At 39.4% G+C, this 20,818-nt stretch overlaps 1 protein-coding gene across 1 annotated transcript in view; it reads right to left on the bottom strand.

Moving 5' to 3' along the window:
* Nucleotides 1–20,818, bottom strand: part of LOC132824060 (polyamine-modulated factor 1-binding protein 1-like) — a 259,415-nt gene that overhangs the window by 142,345 nt on the left and 96,252 nt on the right. The window lies entirely within an intron of this gene.

Raw genomic sequence — 20,818 nt, 5'->3', positions numbered from 1 at the left:
GGTTAAGTTATGAAGATGTGTTGTGCGAGCTGTGCTGATGACGTGAAAAAAATGTCAAAATGATACTGAGGAATTGCACAAATCAAGAATTGTATTATCCTAACAGAAGTAGTATTAAGCTGAATATGCTCAAGCCATTATTAATAAAGATTTTGTGAGCACTTGTTTGCTTGTTGCGGAACCTTTTGCATTTAAACTGGTGACTGGATTACCTACAAAACAACAATGATTATATTTTAAAAGTCATTAATTGATTGTGTAGTCTTTTGAGACAATCTGAAGATTTAATGAGATGCTACATAAATCTAAGCTCTTTTGTTTTGCTTGTGCATATCATTAGTGCACCATCCTTAATAAAGTTGTAAACTGAGTAAAGATAGTAAAGGAAACAGGAACAGTGCTATGAAAATGACCTTATGATTGGAAAACTGGGCAAACTAGTCATATAACAAATGCATGGACGATGTATTCTAAAACACAAGACATAACATGCAGTACTCTTGCACAATATTTTTTACTTCATTATTGGTTAACATGTTATTGATACTGCAAATCACAAATTTAACATATCATCAAACAAGAATCAATAACAAATAATTTACACTTGCAGAAGCAGCAGATTAGACACGGTTGTTAATTCTGAAAGCAAGGGTTACTTATTTATTTTTATTAACATGGATACTTTTGTGTAGAACAAAAATAAAAAAAAAACACTAGTGCTGCTCACCATGCTTATCTAACTGCACACATCAGATTTTGTGTTGGTCAGCAGGTTTCAAATATTTTCAAAGTGCTTTCATTTCTGGAAAATGATCGGGAACAGACATGTAGTGTACATGCTAGTGAACACAATAAACCACCAATAGGGGGTGTCAGTTTCACGATAATAATGTGGGTTTGCTTCCATTCTCTCCTCTCTGAGGAGGCATTATCGCAGACGGCTACTGAACTTGCTTGGCCCATAAATCTGTGTCGAATGGATCAAAAATTTAATCAAAAGGTACGTAGCAGCTGAAAAATTCCCCATTTACTCCATTTCCACTCCCCTTTCTGGGGGCGGAATGATAAAACAGTGTTTTTGTATAGCTGGGGAGAAGATGTGGCCCACAGGGAAAAATTGTTAGAAAGACAAAATATGTAACAGAACTGAAATATACAGTGAATGTGGAGCACCTCTCCTGTAAGCTATTGATTCTTCTTTGTAACCTACCCTATCTCTACCATCAGTCTTTGCATGTGTCTTAAAAATAATCAAATGCTTTACTGTGTAGCTAAATTAGTAAAATTAACTTTAATAAAAAGAAAATGAAAATTAAGGAGAGAGAAATCACAACTGCTAACACTTTAAAAAAAATCTCCAAGGCATGCTAACGATTGACCCTCTCCCCATGGGTAGTTTTAATAAGCTCCAAAATCCCATCCCTTGTTAGTAAAGCCAGATAGTAAGAAATAAAAAGGTTCATCAATTCATTGCCTGAGGCACTCTTACATTTCTAATACAGCACAGGGCATTTCTGATGCTAAGCAAAAGGTTAAGTGTTGCTGTATCTCTATATTGTATAACAGATAGAAAAAGGTCGAGAAACAAGATCCCAAGTTTTCTCCAGATCAGAGTCACAAAACAAAAACACTGAGATTTGAGATACAGGCATGAATACTCAAAATAATTATGACAATTTCTCAAATATTTTTCAGTCTAGATATATTTTGCAATTGTTATCAAAGGATTTAGTTAATTGCATTAAATAAAGCTAATTAATGACAAATGCGAAAAACAAAGCAATTTACGTAGTGCCTTCAGGTATATGTTCAAGACATACTGTTATAGCATGTGCAGGAAACCCAATTGCTTTCAAATCATTTTTTTGCAGCTTAGTTTATTTATATAAATAATTACCAGCTGAATAAAGTGAAGGAGAATACCCCTTCAAAATATCTTTTAATCTCCAGCATTTTACTGTCGGCACTTACTGAACCATTATACTAAAGCTATTTTACATTGTTAGCTAAACATCCAGATATTTCTGTCCGTGTAACACTGTCTGACTTGGAGCAATTACCATAAAACATTTTTATTTATCAATTTTATAAATTTCAACATATGCAAATACATTTATTGGCAAAAAAAACTTTGATACTGTACTCCAGCTGAAAATATTAGTTATAGGTATTTTCCAATGAACCTGATCAGGGTTGCACACCTCTGCAGGAGGTAAAACTTGAAACTGGATCCCCTGGCTCAAAGTTAGGGACACTGCAATTGCAATACAAGAACTGCTAAGTAGTTAGTTACATGCTTAAGACATGTTAAGTACATTTTATGATAGATTAAGAAAAAGAGTTAGTCAGCTTCAACAAAAATAACCATAGTTTCTAAATAAGCATACTTCCCATTTCCTGGGTTTAATCACAATTTTTTTGGAATGGCAAGTGAGCTTTATTGTTCAGGATCATTACTCCTTGACCAGGCTATCCCTTTCATCTTCAAAACTGGACAGACAAATACCTTGTGTAAGGGAGTGACTGATATGTTGATGGGATATTTAGAGTTAATTTTGGGTGACTGAAAGCTTGCTGTAACACACAAGAATCACTTGAATCTAATCATGGGGTAGCAGGCCAGGGAATAGAATAAAGCGGCAAGATACCAGAATCAAAGACACAGCTCGTCAAAGAAACGTGTAACTGTACAAATTGACTGCTCATTCTACTTTAGACTATCTCCAATCATTTGAGAGAGTAGGAATTCTCCTTGCACTATTTATATCTAAGCGACATCATTCATTTTGAACAAATTGCCTGACTCTCAAAGTGTTTTTGGGTATGGTAGCAAGCCCTGTGCTTACACAGGCTGGCAAGATGGGATAAGCTACATCCGGACTGTGGCACTGAAGAGACCAATTAAGGGATGAGTACCTCTACTTTATCAGCTGTAGTTAGGAAAGGTCTTCCTCATAGTTGAAGGACTGGCAATTTAAGTGAATATCATAGAACCAATGTCTGGAGACTTGAGCTTCAAATTATTGAAGTGCTTTCAAGGTAGAGAAGTGCTGGAGGGTGGTATGCAGGGCTGCCAGGGTAGATTAGAACTGTTACATGGTAGGCCAGAACCACTTGGTGGATGTGAACTGTTTTGTGACAAAGGTCAGAACTGCCATAGGGTAGGGGCCACGGGAAGAGAACGGTCATAAGAATAAAAATAATAAACTCATGGTAGTGATGAGTGGAAATACATGGGTGCATGATAAGGCACTATCTTTAGATGAGTACCTGAAATATTGATAACTAAATTCCTGGGTAGCAAAAAAAGGGCCTGTTGTTGATGACAGGATAAAGGATCTTTTACTGAAAGAAAGGGATAAATGAGAGGCAGAATGATGCAGACATACAGAGGAGACAGATGGATGGGCTGGGAAAGTGGAGCTGTTGAAGTCGTATTGTGTGGATATGTCAAGGGAAAGGGAAAAATGGGAGGTGGATAAAAAGTAAAGCAGAGGTATGGGAAGATGAGCAGGAGAGAGATGATAATAAGGTCACTGATTTTGCAGTCAGAATACAAGACCATTCATGATGTAACAGAATCATTGGCAGCCTCAAACGTAGCTTATAACAACAGAGAGGGATTGTTTCTGCTCTGTGACCTCCTTGGGTTAAGGGCTGTACTGAGGACAGGCAACAGAGAGAAAGAAAAGGAATTTGTAGTTCCATGCACTTGAGGAATTGGAGAGCCTGGCCTTAGGGATAAGAAACTGACACAAGGGCAAAAGCTGCATGTCATTTTCCAGATTGAAGGTGGGAATCCATGGTTTTGATAAAACAGAAGAGAATAAGTTACTGCTGACCACCTAACCCCAGGGATGTACTCAGTCCTATCAGAAAAAAAGAGAATGGCTTGAGGCACCTCAAATGAATGGACTGTGGGCTTCAGAAAAGGGAAATAGGACAACTCGTTCAGAATACTAACAAAAGAATGGTTGTGAAAGGCTGCTGCTGAATCTGTCACTGTGTGTTGCAGCACCTTCTTCATTTTGTTCTGGAGTGTGTGTGTGTGAGAGAGAGAGACAGAGACAGACAGGCAGACAAATACACAGCTCTTCAAATGTGTATTTGCAGGCTGGTGACTTGTGGTCTGTTTTGTAGGTAGTTTTAAGGCAATTTGTTGTTTCAGTTTCAAATTTGATTTCTGTGTATTTTCTTTCAGAGCATATGCTGTTCCATTCTTTTTGTCTGTGGAACAAGTGGATTTAGTTATTATATGTGTGTTATTTATATATGTAACGTCTGACATGGATCAAGGAATGGTTAAGTCCTACTTGTAAAATCAGGCTTAATACTTTGCTGGCAAGGACTTCATCAAATACTGGTCACCAGCGACACTTGCATGTGCGGATATGGAAAGGACAGGCTTGTGGAAACACTGGATTCAGATCAAGCAGTATGGAAGCACACAAAATAATAAGGACTAAATGGTGACAACTAGTGTCCATTATGTTCTCTTTTTACAAGACCATGAAAACAACAGAACTGTTGATACATCTGGTAATCATGATTGTGGAAGGAACTGACCGTGGGTCCCAGTTCTATAAAAAAATTGAGATGTCTCTTGCAATCAGCAGTGTGAAACATTATGTTTCATTGTTAGCAAAGTAATATGCATAAGGAATAGCTCTGAGCAGCAAGGAATGGGGAACAGAAATACCTGAAGTCACGAAGTATGGCAATGAAGTTCCCTTTATATGTAAAACTGTCAAGTATAAATCTAGCATCAGAATCATCCACTGTTTTAACTGTTATCATCCCCATGATATCTATATGCAGTTATTTGTGATGAATTAATTATTATTCAAGTTATTTGCTTTCAGATTGTGAATGTTGACTACAAGCTCACATTGTTGACAACCTGTTCAGAGTTTGTAGCCTGAATGAGAGAAATTTCTAACTTCATTAGGTGTACATGAGCACTTTGGTTAGCTGAATTACACAGCTAGAGTCAACAATTCAATCGTAACACTTAATTTCAAGAAAATTTGAATTGCTACAGTGGTTGTGTAGAGAGTCAGTCAGTATTTATTAATGAATTACAGTTGTTAGCCATAACAAGATTGCCAACTTTTAAATAACAATGAGCAAAGCAACGTTCAAACAGAATTTTAAGTTCAATTTGAACATGATTAACATGATAACAAAGCACTTAACAACATTGAGAACACTGGAGATACGAACTGGTTAAAGGACTTCACTGTACCCAAGTACAGTGGGATTTCCTACTGTTGGCTGGATGTGGACAACAATGCCTGTGTATTTCACTTAGGGATAGTGATAGGAGTCATATATAGTTTAAGCATCATCTAAACTATACCCTTGAAATTTTAAGAGATTACCATGAACGAATGTAGATGGCAGACCATGAAGAGTGACTGCAAACAAGTCTCAATAATAGTATGGTAATATCCATTGCCAAGTTATCATTTGAGTTTGTGCTTCCACCCTAAATCTCATAAACAATCGGATCTTTGGTGATAACTAATATCCGGCCTTCTCGTTGCTGTCGATGAACATAACTAATGATCTTATGGAGGATTTGCTGAGATACTCACTTCCCAATGGGAAGCAATCCCAAATCATCCAAACATTTGTGGAAGATGAGGAGAGAGGCCCAGAGAGCAAGGAGGTCAAACATCTGGATGAGGATGTGGAAGCCAAACTGGAATATGCACAATGGATGCTGTTGGTTTGGGACTGGGGTATTAAGGTGACCGTTGACCCCTGAACTAGAGTTTCTTCCCATGTACTAGTGATGGTGCAGTTGTTAATTGCTATTGCACTTCCAATTAAATGTTGTACTGTTCCACTGTTAGAGTAGTGATAAAAGCACTGAGCAAGCCGAAGGAGAGCCATGACATAATAGACATAATTTAGTCTGTAACCATGCAAACTGAACAATCTCGATGAAAGAACTGAGGGTATGTTGTGAAGCTTTCAGATGACACGAAGATGATGGAGGTGCAGGTAGTATTGAGGAAACATGGAGATTGCAGAAGCACTTGGACAGGGAAGGAGAGAGGGCAAAGAAATGGCAGATGGAATACAATCTGGGAAAGTGTGAAGTTATTTACTTTGGTTGGAAGGATAGAGCAAAAATTATTTTTTAAATGGCGAGCCCAATTTTGGAAATGTGAAACACAAAGGGACTTATGAGTCCCAGTTCATGATCCTTTTAAGGTTAACATGCAGAGTCATTTGGCAGTTAGGAAGGCAAATACAATGTTGGCATTCATTTTGAGAGGGCTAGAATATGCTGGTGAGGCTATATAAGGCTTTGGTCAAACCACAATTGGAATACTATGAGCAGTTTTGTTTCTAAGGAAGGATGCACTGGCCTTGGAGAAGGTCCAGAGGAGGTTCACAAGAATGATCCTGGGAATGAAGGGCTTGCCATATGAGGAGTGGTTAAGGAGTCTGGGTCTGTACTTCTTGAAATCTAGGACAATGAGACAGGACATCAATGAAACTTATACAATACTGAGATGCCTGGATAGAGTGGTTATGGAGAAGATATAGAAGAGACGAGGAGAGGAGAAGAAGACTCGAGGACACAGAGTGAAGGGACAATACTTTAGAACTGTGATTTAGAGAAATGTATAGCCAGGGGTGGTGAATCTGTGGAACTCATTGCCGCAGTAGGCTGCGGAGGCCAAGTCATTGAGTGTATTTATGGTAGATAGGGTCTTGATTAGTAAGGGGATCAATGATTACGGGGAGAAAGCAGGAGAATGGGATTGAGAAAATATCAGCTACGATTGAATGACAGAGGAGATTTAACGGGTCAAATGGCCTAATTCTGCTCCCTATATCTCTTAGTCTGGCAGGAATCACGTGCCATGATCCATGGGCACCAGCAGCATGTACCCTCATCCACTGACATTGGCATGTTCCAACTCTTCACAACCATTATGGCACCTCTCTGATACATTTGCAAGCTACTCAGGAAGCATAGAACTGCATTGCAGGGCGTATAGCAACTAGAATTCAAAGGCTGCTACAAAGTTATTTTGCAGGGACAAGCATCCAACTCATGGATTGGACCAGGTTGCACCCCAGGAAAGCTCATCTGCTCTCATAGCACTCACTCACTTTGTGTTGACCTGGCTTTTCACACCATTCATGCCTTGCCTTGCCTTCCACTACTGACACCATTTATGGTGGACAGCACACCAACATGTCAATCTAAACCTGCAACATGTGTCGGCCACTTGCATGGCAAACCTACAGCATTTTTTCTCAAATAAATTATTATGTCGGAAACTGATGGGAGCTAATACTCAGTCCAGTCAAAGGGATCCCTGTGTTGTCAGAGTTTCCCCATCATATATGGCCATGGTTCGCACACAATGCAGGGGTATGGCCACAATCTGTCACCTGCTTGGAATGCTTACGTTCGGGGATATGTCCAACTATAGTCTAGAGCTTATGTCTGTCTTATAGCGGCAAACAAAGCAGTCACAGAAATGGTTGTCAATTGGGAGCTACAAACACAGCTGGGTGTCTGGTTAGTTTATGTCTGGGGGCTGCTTACTAATGTTGATCAGATCTCTGGGACAAATACAGTCCCTGGGGTCGGATTGTTGATTGTTCAGGAGGGTGCAAGGGGCTGGAATAGGCAGCGGATGGAAACATCAATGAAAGAGGTTGGGGAGTACAGTTCTGGGCAATGTTCAATGTGGTGACTTCCCAGATTTGGGAGGAGAGGGGTGAAGAATACTTGATGACCAGGCAGAGCCTGCTGCTGAGGGTGCCTACTGCAATCTGCATTTCCAGCCATCCTGCCCTGTTCTCTAGATGTGAAGCTAAAATATAGCTTGGACAATGTCCAGGATGAGTGGAGTAAGTGTTAGCTTGATGGACGTAAATGCAGGATAGAGAATACTAATTAATTCTCTATCCTTTGTAAACCCCAGCTACATTTAGTTTACAGTCATTGCATCACCAGCTGCTAAGCATGCAGACTGAAGGTGCTTAGATGCAGATGCTGGTCAAAGGCACTGGGGCTTACAAATTGAATGCTGGCATCTCAGTGAAGGTGAAGTTAGCAACACAAGCTTCAAAAGAGGTCAATGCTGGCCAAAAGTGAACATTAATCATGGAATTTCTTAGGGTGTTGTGGGAGGTGCAAACTATCAGTTCATCATCTGATATGCAAGTTCATCGACGGTCTACATTGACTGCAATTAAAAGTTGAATGGTTGATGTGGGTCAGAGATGGGAAGTGGTTTTGATCACAGCAGGGACTCCCTTTTTAGTGTATTGTGTTGAACCCTCAGCCAGTGTTGTACCTTCACCAAGCTGGGGCACATGCTGAAGTTGATGCTGGATGAATGGTGGAGGTATAACGCTGTTAATGGGGTGCTGCATGTCTCACTGTCTGGAAAAGTGCACTTAGGCCTCATCTGCAGGGTATGGAACCAGTGACTCTTCTGAGCACCAAATCTTCTTTTACTTCTTATTTTCCAAAATCGTCATTTCCACCCAGCCCCTGGTGGGATGTTGGTCACTGTTGCTGTCTTCTTAAGAAGGCAAAGGTGGATGCAGGAGGTTCAGGGCTGAAGGAAAGCCCACTGTAGAGGTTGGGGACCACCGATCTCAAGGAGCAGTCACAGCCATAGGGCCCCTCAGGATGCATGTGGTCTGTGAAAGGCCCACAGGTTTTCAGCCTCAACTCCTTTTCATGGGCCAAAGAAAGGCATACCGTTGACATAGGTTTCATATTTCCCAGGATACTGTGATGGAACTGTGCTGGATACTGGTGCGGTTCCTGAGGCCTGAAGGAGTAGGAAGATAATCCGTTCCATGTAGTTGTGAAGGTGACATGATCTTTGAACTTCTCTGCAACTGACTCATTCCAAGAAGTTACGGTGACATGTGTGAATCTCTCAGTCATGAACCTACAGGAGCATCAGGAGGATACTGACTGATGCCATCTGTGGAAAATCACACCAGTTCACTTAATTGCCCCATGACAAGGTCAGTGCTGCAGCCTGAGCAGTATGATTTGGCAAGACAATTGGCTTTCTGAAGTTGCACACACGTGGCACTGAGAGGGCCATATCACAACATTGTAAAGTTCATCAACAGGAAGAGGCTCTATTTGCTTAATGTTCACTTGATCTGTGAACATTAATCGAATGTTCACAGCTCCAGCCGTGGAGAGATACACACACTTGCATTCCATTGCCTCAGCCATTGGTTTTCAAGACTGAAGGCAGAGCAACCAGGGGATAGGGAATCAGGCCCACACTCCATGCGTCCTTTCCTCACAAAGAGCAAGGGCAATGCCTGAGGACACCTGCACAGGCCCCTCAGCAGTTTCTCTCGGGACACTCCAGATGTAGTTGTGCCATACCTTTAAAGATGTTTATCTTTGGCCATTAAGTATGCCATTTCAATTGTTTGGTATTCCTTTGTGTCAGGAACCTTTGCACTGTCCCAGGTTATGGGTGCTGGCTGCCAACACCAATTATTTAAATTTGGGAGAAAGTCAATGTCATCTGGCAGCAGAATAAATGCCCAAGGTCTGAAGTAACAGGGATACAATTATTATAATGTAGAATACATGCAATCTGTGGACAATTCAGGAAGCTGAACTATTCTCATTCCATGCTTTCTTATGTTCAGCAATTTGTTTTCGGAGATGTATCACACGTATTTAATCTAGAAGAATTGTAGCGAATTGCATATTCCCATCACCTTTGTTGCTTGTTACAAATAAGAGGCATTCACTGAGCACCAAATAATCAATAATATAAATTTTAATAAGCTTCGGTCATTGTGTAACTGTTTTAAATTTAAGATTAGATTGGTCTATATGCAGTTTGCAGCAAAAAGCTTTTTGCTTTTGGGGAGGCATCTACAAAGTTGCAAGTATTCTAAGCAGAAGGATACATATTTATTTATATAAGGGATTGAATATCATTGGTAAATCCAGCACTTACTGCCATTGCATATTCCACCATGGCCTGCACAAAAGACAGATTCAAGCTGTTTTAGGATGTCAAAGAGCCTATGTACAATCTTTTACAAGCAGCAAATATTCTATCATGCCAGGTTACACTGATCAAACAGCCATGCATACATTTCTGTGGAAAATTGCATGATTAATTATTCCATTTAAAGCCCAAAGGATTGCCAATGTTTTTGCTTTGACAAACCAGTTCCTTCTGTGATTACATTTGTTAGTTGTTGGTTTGTTTCATGGGTTTGGAATGTTTGGAGAGGCTTTTTGTTTTAGTGCTTTTCTCTCAATGGTTAATAATTCCAAACTAAAATTCTTAAGATCTGTTTCAAAGCCATTGGACATTTATGCAAATTACTAGGAACACAGATTTCTACTGAGTTCTTGAGCATCAACAGTATGCATCTTTGTATCCCATGCAAATTAAAGTTTGGACAGCCCTGATCTACAATAACCATTCATGACTTCAGCAATGAAAGTACATGGCTAACAATTCCTAGGCATCTGATTTAGCACTGTATCTGTCTTCAACTCTGACTCTTTTTTTTCACTCATTTATTGTAATTAGTTTAAGAGTTATCAACGTTGAGAATATGGTGATGGAACAGTACAACAGGTCAGGGCAGCATTCGAGGAGCAGGAGAGTCGACATTTTGGGCAAAAGCCCTTCATCAGGTTCCTGATGAAAGGCTTTTGCCCGAAACGTCCATTCTCTTGCTATTCGGATGCTGCCCTGACCTGCTGTGCTTTTCCAGCAACACAGCCTTGACTCTAATCTCCAGCATGCGCAGTCCTCGCTTTTGTCTAAACGTTATCAAAGACCAGAGTCAACAAGTTTGCTAGTATTTATCAATTCTGTTTTATTTTTCTAACTGGACAACAAGTATTATTTTAAATTTTAAGACCAATGATCACTAAGAAGGATATTAACATTGCATGTGAAATATATATTTTCACTACTAATTGTAGTTAGCTTGCCACTTATGTCCAACTTTAGCAATGTGAGTGGGCATCAAGGTTGGAAAATTCTCTGAGGCAATGTAGAATGAGACTACCTTCTCCAGGGAATTTCTCACCTCCTTACTTAAGTGATGATTCAGGTCCGTACTCTATATTCAGGCTGTAGTTACACCATGATTATGAAACATCAAAGCAGTAGTACTGAAGCTTTGTACTCTGGACTAGCATTGCCTTTAGCTGTTTCAATACAGTGGGCATGCAATTAACCAACAATGTGGAATTTGATTGTTGCTACAGTTACAAGATTTAAAAAGATGATTGTATTTTATGACTGCAGCTTTAAATGTAAAGTAAGTGAAGATAATAATGTGTTCTATGTTGCAGTCTGCCTGATGGTATGTCTAGTGATTTGATTGTTAGACAATCTGAAGGCTTAGATTGGTTTTAATGAAAAAATAAAACATATTTGTACTTGGAAAAAATGGCAGTTTCTGAGTCTACAATGAGTAGAATCCCAAAGTCCCACAAAGTTGTGAAAGCTGTCAACACTTGTGCTGTAAACAATCATTTACTTCAAACATTAAAGAGAGTTAGGATCAAAGATAGGTGATTAGCATTTCTACCTCAATGTAAGGTCAAGTATTTTGGCGGGGGTGGGGGGTGCAATGACCTAGTCGTACATTCACTGGACTGTTAATTCAGAGACCAAGGTTGTGTTCTGGGGACCTGGGTTTAAATCCTGCCATGGCAGATGTGGAATTTGAATTCAATCTGGAAGTAAGAATCCAAATGATGATCATTAATCCATTGCCAATGGTCAGAAAACTCCAGCTGGTTCACTAATGCCATTTAGGAAATCCTTATCTGGTCTGGACTTCAGGTGACTCCAGAGCAATGTGGTTGATTCTTAACTGCTTTCTGGGCTATTAGGGATGGGCCTAGCCTATGATACCCACATCTAATGAATGAATAAACAAAAATGTCATTGACAAGAGGGCACAGAAAGCCAAGTTTGAGATAATTTGATTCAATAAAGGTTTTAAAATGTGAAATTTTGTCATCATTTATTTAACTCAGAATTCAAATCTCTTTTTAAAAGTTGCAATGAAGATCATAAGAACGTCCTGTTCACCAAAACTAGGACAGTTCCAATCAGTCCGAATACCACAAATTCTGATGTCATGACCAGCTCTCGGACGAGGAAGCAGATCCTTTGTGAGGTTCCCAGGATATTACAGCTCCAGACAGGACACCACAAATTGTCACACCCCTGAATGTGGAGGGATGAAATGACTACTCTAACTAATTCACCCATCCCCTTGGTTCATCCCACCACAGTTATTTACAAAGGAACCACCTCTATTATGAATGCTTTTCTCTTAGATCATATGAACTTATGTTTTAAAGGAGAGAACTTTACCAGGCATTTTTGAGTTAACATAAAGTGATTATATTAGTTATTTTACACAAGAAGAAATAGTAATAGAACACAGGTACACACATCAAAAATTGAGAAGTGAGTGCAAAAAATGATAGAAGTTAGAATGCGTATGGTTCATTTCTATGAGTCATTTCCATGGATTATAGAGTGAAACATTGATAGTTGAACAACTGACTTAGGAATTCTTAGCTTTTCAGATTGGTTGAAATCATTTGCCCTGTTTATTATCAATTGGCTTGCTGACTTCTAACACTCAGAGTGACAGTGAAGCTTTTACGTGTAATGTCGAAGTGACTAGTGTGACTTTCACAGCAAACTATTGCTTTGACCCAGACTAGCATACAAGCCCCTCAGCTCAGTAGAAAACACCAGGTTGAATTGGCTTTGAGCCCATTTTCTTCTTTATTCTTGAAAGGGAAGGCACAAACATTCTCTCTCGTACTCAGTTGCCTTTCCTCACATCATATTCATAGTCTGGGATAACTCCTAGGGAATGATAGCTCTGTTTGTAGAACATTTCTCCTCCTATAACTCTATTCCTTTGAAGTTTCCTTGACCCTTGTCTGATGTGGCATTCCAAAGTCTCTCTCCAAACAGCCACTGAATTTACATATGCATTCAACCTTAGACTTTGTCATTTAAAACAAAAATGCTGTAATTAAAGTTTTGATTGTCCATTGCTGATCTGCAGTCATGACACTTCTCCCACAAGACTCATGAGACTCATGAATGAGAAAAACAAAAATAAAACAGAAAACAGTGGACAGTGACACACACATTCATTCATAGAATCCCATTTGGCCTAACAATTCCACACTGATCCTCTGAAGAGCAATCCACCCTCTCCCTGCAACCTTGCACCTCCCACGGCTAATACACCTAGCTTCTGCATCCCTGGACACGATGGACAATTTAGCATGGCCAATCCACCCAACCTACACATTTTTGGATTGTGGGAGGAAAATGGAGCACCCGAAGACAACTCACACAGACGTGGGGAGAATGTGCAAACTCCACAGACAGTTGCCTTAGGCTGGAACTGAACCCAGGTACTTAGCACTGTGAGGCAGGAGTGCTAACCACTGTAGTGTACCATGCCACCCCACTGTATTGTACCTTGACAATCTCTGACTGTGCAATAACATCTGGGAAATGCACTTACGGCATCTGGAAGCTCTATTCCAGAAAATGCAACTGACTGACTTCGTGGTCAATCCTACAAAGAGCAATTCTGCTTACTTTGGTCAGTTACACTGCGTTAGTTCTAATGAGATAGTCCTAGGTTCCAGACAGGGCATCATTGATTCCTGATCAATGTGAATAATTTTTAAGTGGCTGAAGGAATAAATTGAAATTCTGGGAGCAAAAAGTATCTCCTTAAACGTTAACAGCTTGTTGTCAGTATGGACCGAGGTTAACCATTGCCATTTTATTCTACATTCCCAAGACAAATGTACTTAAAGGGTTCAAGCTAGTTCCCTTGATTGCACCCACCAAGGAAATCTCAATTTTTCTAACTCCAAAATGCCCCAGACACTTCTCAAAGGCTGATGAACAAGATAGTGGCAGACTTATTTAATTGTGTGGTGTACCTGGACAATCTCTGACTATGCAATGACATCTGGGAAATGCACAGAGAGCATCTGGAAGCACTATTCCAGAAAATATAACTGGCTGACCTTGTGGTCAATCTTACAAAGAACAACTGCTTCAAGGCACAAGTGATCTATTCAGGTCACATATTGGATCAAGGACAAGTAAAATTGTACCAGTGGCATATTCCCACAACAAAACTGGATATCGTGCATCTTCCTAGTCATGGAAATGTGTGGGTTCTACCAAAGATTTGTCCCAAATTTCAGCGCAGTAGCTATGGTGCTGACTCATCTACTGTAGAGAAAAGCAAAGGTAGCATGGACTGAAAAATGCCAACTGTTTTTGAAAGGCTAAAGACCTTTTTAACAAGCAAGCTTGAGCTTGCAGTTCCTAACTTCAAATAAGCAATTTAAATAGCTATTAATGTGAGTAACACCAGGGTTGGGGATATCCTCCCTGCAGGAAGATAATCCCTAAATACAAAGACCAATCAAGCACTTCCTAAGACAAAAGCAAAACACCACAGACTATGTTCTACAGTAGTGAAGGAAACCCTTAATTTATTTCCGGCACTTTAAGATATGTTTCAAAACTTGAGAAAACTGGGGAAGGAATTCCCTTTGACTCTGCCGGGTTATTGCCTAGAAGCAGGTCATTCTCATCCACAGGCAAATAGGGGAATGACTCCTTCGATCACTGGTCCAAATAAAAGTTCACACTCCACATGCAGCAGGTAAAGGAGAATAAGCATCACCAAGTCTATCATCCCTTCCAGACATTCAATTCCTTTTACTAGCATTTTGTCAAATTAAGTGCATTCCTTTAAATCTTCCTTGACAACTCATCAGGTGTAATATTCCAGGATCTCTCTCTCTCTCTTTCCAGACATACATCAAAGTTACTTTTGCAGTCAACCTTAGGCCATATGTCCTTTCCTTGAAACATTTGTAATTGAAGTTTGATGTGTTTAATACGTACTCTAGGGTTATAATTTGTGGTCATGATACGGTCAACTCTCAGTTATCAGTAACGGTGATGAAAGAAGTTGGTAACAGTGCTATCAAGCTGCACTTAAATAGCAATAACCTGCTCATCCACACACCGTTATTGTTCCACCAGGGCTATTTGATTTCTGACCCCATTATAGCCTTAGTTCAAACATAGACAAAAAAGCTGAATTCAGGAGATAAAGTGAAAGTGACAGACCTTGACATCAAAGGACTGAGTGCGGAGATCTGTGTCCATATGCTGAAAGATATGGATATCATCAAAGCTTGAACTGAGATGTATCAATTAACATTCACGCTACTTACGTGCCAAGCCACAAGGATCTCCAACCAGAAAGAATCTATTCATTTTTCCTGTTAATTACTAAACATCAATATTCTGGGGGTTGATATTGATGAGAAACTGAATAGTTATATAAATACTGTGGCTGCAAGAACATATCAAAAACTGGGAATTCTGCAGTGAGTAATTCATCTCTGATTCTCCAAAGTCTGTCGACCATTTACAAGTATGGTGGAATACCCTCCATTTCCCTGAGTGAATGAGGCTTTAACAACTCTCAAGAAGCTAACACAATCCAAGACAAAGCAATCTGTTTGATTGGTATAACTTCATCCACATTTAATTTCACCCTGTCTACCAACATCACCCATGGCAGAAGTACCACAGACAAAATGCACTGCAGCAACTCACCAAGTCTGCAATAGAAAATTCTAAACCCGTGATCTTTACAATATCGAAGGCTGTTGTGGGAAATAAAATCTTGTGAAGTAAGGGGTAGTATACTGGCATGGATAGAAGATTGGCTGGTTGCCAGGAAGAAGGGGGTAGGCACAAGTGGGTCTTTTTCAGTGGGCAAGGATGTAATCAGTGATGTGCCACAGCAGTTAGTGCTAGAAATACAACTGTTTGCAATTTAAATTATTTATTGAGATGTAAAGATTTTGATTTGGTTCATTATTGTCACATGTAGCTAGGTACAATGAACAGTTTTGCGTGTGCATGTGAATTGTTCCTTGAAGGTAACAGGAGAATAGTTGAGGTGGATAACAAAGCATGAAGGGCTTTTGCTTGAAACATTGATTTCCCTGCTCCTCGGATGCTGCCTGACCTGCTGTGCTTTTCCAGCACTACTCTAATCTTGACTCTAATCTCCATCATCATTTTCTTTACTCAGCGAGTCGTGAGTTCATGGAATGCCCTGCCAGTAGCAGTGGTGGACTCTCCTTCTTTATGGACATTTAAACGGGCATTGGATAGGCATATGGAAGATAGTGGGCTAGTGTAGGTTAGGTGGGCTTGGGTCGACGCAACATCGAGGGCCAAAGGGCCTGTACTGCGCTGTTTTTTTTATGTTCTATGTTCTAGTACCCACTTTTGCCAACCAGGTAAAGAGACTAAGCGAGTCATGTCAAGGGGGAGATAGAGCATAAAGTACTTACTTTTGTTGCTGCAGTTTGTTTGGAATAGAGCATGAGAGTGAGAAATCTGATTTTGGTGAGTAGTGGGAAAGGTTGCATAATTGGTGCTTAGTTTATTGCATGTAGTTGATAAGGTTCAAAATGGCAGGACAGCACAGCACCATTGTTATGATGGTGTAGCTGTGTACTGTACCTTTAGGAGAGAGAGGATGCTGGCAAGAACTAATTGAAAGACGAGTGTGCTGAACAATTTAAAAATGTAACATTTGGTTGAAACAAATAGCTGGAACTGCATTGCCTTGGAACAAAAAACAAATTCAAATTTGGCCAATCAGTTTAAATTTTGAACAGTTAGGGAGACAACGGCAAAGAGCACCACCAAGTACAGATTGCTAGCCATATGACCTTCTGAAAGGTACCTGTCCGTAATTAATGTTGTGCAGCAGAAGACCGAAGAAAAGACGACCCAGGAAAATACAGAGGAAAATTTACAAAGGAGAATCAACAAAGCTGATTGGTTTTTAAACATAATTTTTTTTTGTAAATCTTAATTGGGGTTTTTTTAATTGGACCAGTATTGTAGAGTGGGAGGTAAAATATAGGTTTAAGAGAAAGGAGTTGTAAAAAGTTGTGGATTTAATATTTTCTTTTGGACTTAAGAAATAAAATAGTTAATTTTTTCTTTAACTAGTGAGACCCAGGATAATCCTTTGCCTCTCAAAATTTAACAGATTACGGCATGAGGTGAGCTTCTCTATGTGTCGTGTTTAAATTAGCAAGAAAGGTTTACCCCATGTTGTAACAGTTTGGGGGCTCTCATCCATGATTTGAACTGGTTTAGACACATCCAGTCTGAGATTTGGACAGCTTTTAATAGATTTGGGGAATGACAAAAGCCCAGTAGATTTAAATACTTGCCGGTTAGTTTCCTAGACTTTTAAATAAAATATAGGTGAGACAATTTATTTAATTTCAGTTACTTGTAGTTGGTTAAATTAAAAGTGAGAGAAATGGCTCTTAAAATGGCTAAAGAGGTTCTGGGGTTTGAAGGTAATTCCCAAATTTGCCAAGAAAGTTTAGAAAGAAAAGACCATACTCTTAGAATTAGCAAAAAGTTAGAATGGGGTTTAACCAAGGACAAAAGTAAAGCGTAAATTGTTAGGGAATTACTCAAATACTTAGGCTTGACAGAGAAACAGACAAGTGCAGAAGAGTTAGAAAGACTTAAATTGCAATTGAGGAAAATGGAGTTAGAAGGCAAACAACGAGAAAGCGAAAAGACAGAGGGAGAGAGAAAGAGAAGAGAGAGAAAAAAAGGAGAGAAGGCTCTTAGTTGAGCAAAAGGAGATAATTTGAACTTGAGAAATTGTGACTTAGTCAGCAAAGTCAAGTTAACAGGATGGAGATTAAAAGAGAAAGTCGTGATATGTACAGCTATGTCAAAACTCTGCTACATTTTGATGAGAAAAGTATCAAAGCCTTCTTTATTTCATTTGAAAAATTGGCTAGGCAGATGTGGTAGAGTGAGGATTTATGGGTAATGCTAGCTCAGACTAAACTGGTAGGCAGAGCTAGTGAGATATTTGCCGCACTGTCAGATGAGGGGTCAAGAGATCATGAAGAGGTCAAACAGGCTATTTTAAATGCTTATACAGCACTTTAAATCAAATGTGTGCCGTCCTGAATCCCAGGGAGCTTTAGAAAGATGGCATCAGACTTTGAAGACCATGTCGAGAGCATACTGTCAGGATGACCCAAATGATTGGGATAAAGGTATCCCATTCGTATTGTTTGCCATTAGAGATGACTCAAATGAACCTACTCAGTTTACTCCCTTTGAGTTAGTATTCAGACATGAAGTGAGAGGCCCTTTGAAATCAATTAAAGAGAAATTGACAGGACCAACTTTGGAGATCTCACAGTTAGACTATGTATTGGAAGTTTGGGAGAGATTAAATCAAATAGATGAATTACCGAAGCAGCATCTAAAGAGGGCACAGCATATAATAAAGCTGGTGGCAGATAAAAACTCTGAGTCCCGGACGTTTTCCTGAGGGGATGACGTGTTCGTACTGTTACCAGTGATAGGAGATCCCTTCAAAGCCAGGTTTAGTGGTCCCTATCAAATTGAGAAAAAGTTGAGTCAGGTGAACTATCTGGTAAAGATGCCAGATAGAAAAAAAATCTGTATCGGGTATGTCATGTGAACATGTTGAAACTGTATTATACTAGAGAGACACAACTGGATAAACAGGTGTTAGTTACTGCCCCACAGAGTGAGGAATCAAATCCAGATGTTGTGGGTTTTGATGTGCCACAAAATATGTTAAAAAATGAAGTAGTCCTTGTGGAGTGGCATAGGTTAGTAAACTGCCTCAGCAGCAAAGAAAGCAGTTGAAAAGTTTGTTACTGCAGTATGAGGACATTTGTAGGAATCAGATGGAGAGGAATATTGTACATGAAATAGACGTAGGGAAAGCTGTTCCAAGAAAACAACACCCCTATCGGCTTAATCCTTTTAAAGCCAGACAAATCCAGAAGGAGGTGGAGGCCATGCTCAATGAGGATATCATCTAACTAAGCCAGAGTGAGTGGTGTTCGTTGATTGTCTTAGTTCCCAAACCAGGTGGGACTCAACGATTTTGAGTGGATTATCGGAAGGTTAATACCATTACAAAATCAAGAAAGTTGGACAAGCCAAGTTGGACTTACTGCATGGTTACTGGCAGGTACCTTTATCAGAGATGATGAAAGAAATTTCTGTGTTTGTAACCCCAAATGCGCTATATCAATTCAAAGTGATGCCCTTTGGAATGAAGAAGGCACCCGGCACATTCCAAAGACTCATGAGCAGAGTTGTGACTGTGTTAAACTTGGAGTCTATTTAGATGATGTTGTGATCTTTAGTCAGTCTTGGAAAGATCATATGGTACATTTTCCAGAACTCTTTGAATGTCTACAAGAAGCAAAACTGGTAATAAACTTAAACAAAACTGCATTTGAGAAAGCAGAGGTGATGTTCTTGGGAGATAACATTGGTCATGGAAGGTTGACCTCACAAACACAAAATTTTGGTGGACTGAGAGAAAGAGAAGAGAGAGAGAGAAAAGAGTGAGATAGAAGGTTCTTAGCAAAGAGAGAGAGAGAAGAAAGGGAGAGAGAAAGTTCTTAGTTGAGCAAAAAGAGAGAAAATTTGAACTTGAGAAATTGTGATGTAGTCTGCAAAGTCAAGTTAATGGGATGGAGATGACATTTGACCATTTAACAGCAATATTAACCACCACACCAATTTTAGCTACACCAAACTTTTCAAAACCCTTAAAAGCTGCCATGATGCTAATGACATAGGAGTTGGAGCTGTACTGCTACAGGAAGATGATGGTGGGATTGAACTGCCAGTTGGTTACTTCTCAGAAAAACTCAACATCCACCAGAGGAAATACTCCATGATTGAAAAAGAACTGTTGAGTTTGGTACTGGCCTTACAACATTTTAATGTGTACATCATGAACGTTGTGTACATGGATTACAATCCTCTTACATTCTTGGCACGCTTTAAGGACAGAGTATGAAACTATTTTGTTGGAGTCTTACGTTACAGACATTTAATTTACAAATCGTACATGAAAGAATGTAATCACAGATGTATTATTGTGGATTTAACTGATAAAGTATAGATACGATTGGTATCTATTCAAAGTTTTATATGTGTGTGTGAAGAAGTTAATATAAACTTAGATTAAAGTTATACATATGTCATGGTAATATGGTTAAGGAATAGAGAAAAAAATGATACTATCTTTTCATTGTGATGATTCACTTTTTCTGAAGGTGGGAGGTGTTATGATGGTGCAGCTGTGTACTGTACCTTTAAGAGAGAGAGAGAGGAAGTTGGCAAGAATTGATTGAAGGTACAGAATGTGCTGAACAATTTAAAAATATAACATTTGGTTGATACAAATAGCTGGAATTGCATTGCCATGGAACAAAAAACAAATCCAAATTTGGCCAATCAGTTTAAATTATGCCCCAGATACCAAAATCCAATTGAGTTTGAATTTCTTGTTTGGGATGACATCAAACCAATGAAATGATCCTATGTTTTGGGGTATAAAACTAGACATTTTGAACAGTTAGGGGGAGAACTACAAAGAGCACCAACAAGTACGGATTACTAGCCATATGGCCCTCTGAAAGATACCTGTCCATAATTAAAGTTGTGCAGCAGTAGACCGAAGAAAAGATGACTCAGGAAAATACAGAAGAAAATCTACAAAGGAGAATCGACAAAGCTGGCTATTTTTGAAATGACATTTTTTTTTGTAAATCTTAATTTTTTTTATTCGCACCAGTGTTTAGAGTGGGAGGTAACATATAGGGTTA

This window comes from Hemiscyllium ocellatum, chromosome 17, assembly GCF_020745735.1.
Source record: "Hemiscyllium ocellatum isolate sHemOce1 chromosome 17, sHemOce1.pat.X.cur, whole genome shotgun sequence".
Classification (NCBI taxonomy): domain Eukaryota; kingdom Metazoa; phylum Chordata; class Chondrichthyes; order Orectolobiformes; family Hemiscylliidae; genus Hemiscyllium; species Hemiscyllium ocellatum.
Note: the sequence above shows the minus strand (reverse complement) of the source record. Positions and strands in the feature narration are given on the sequence as shown.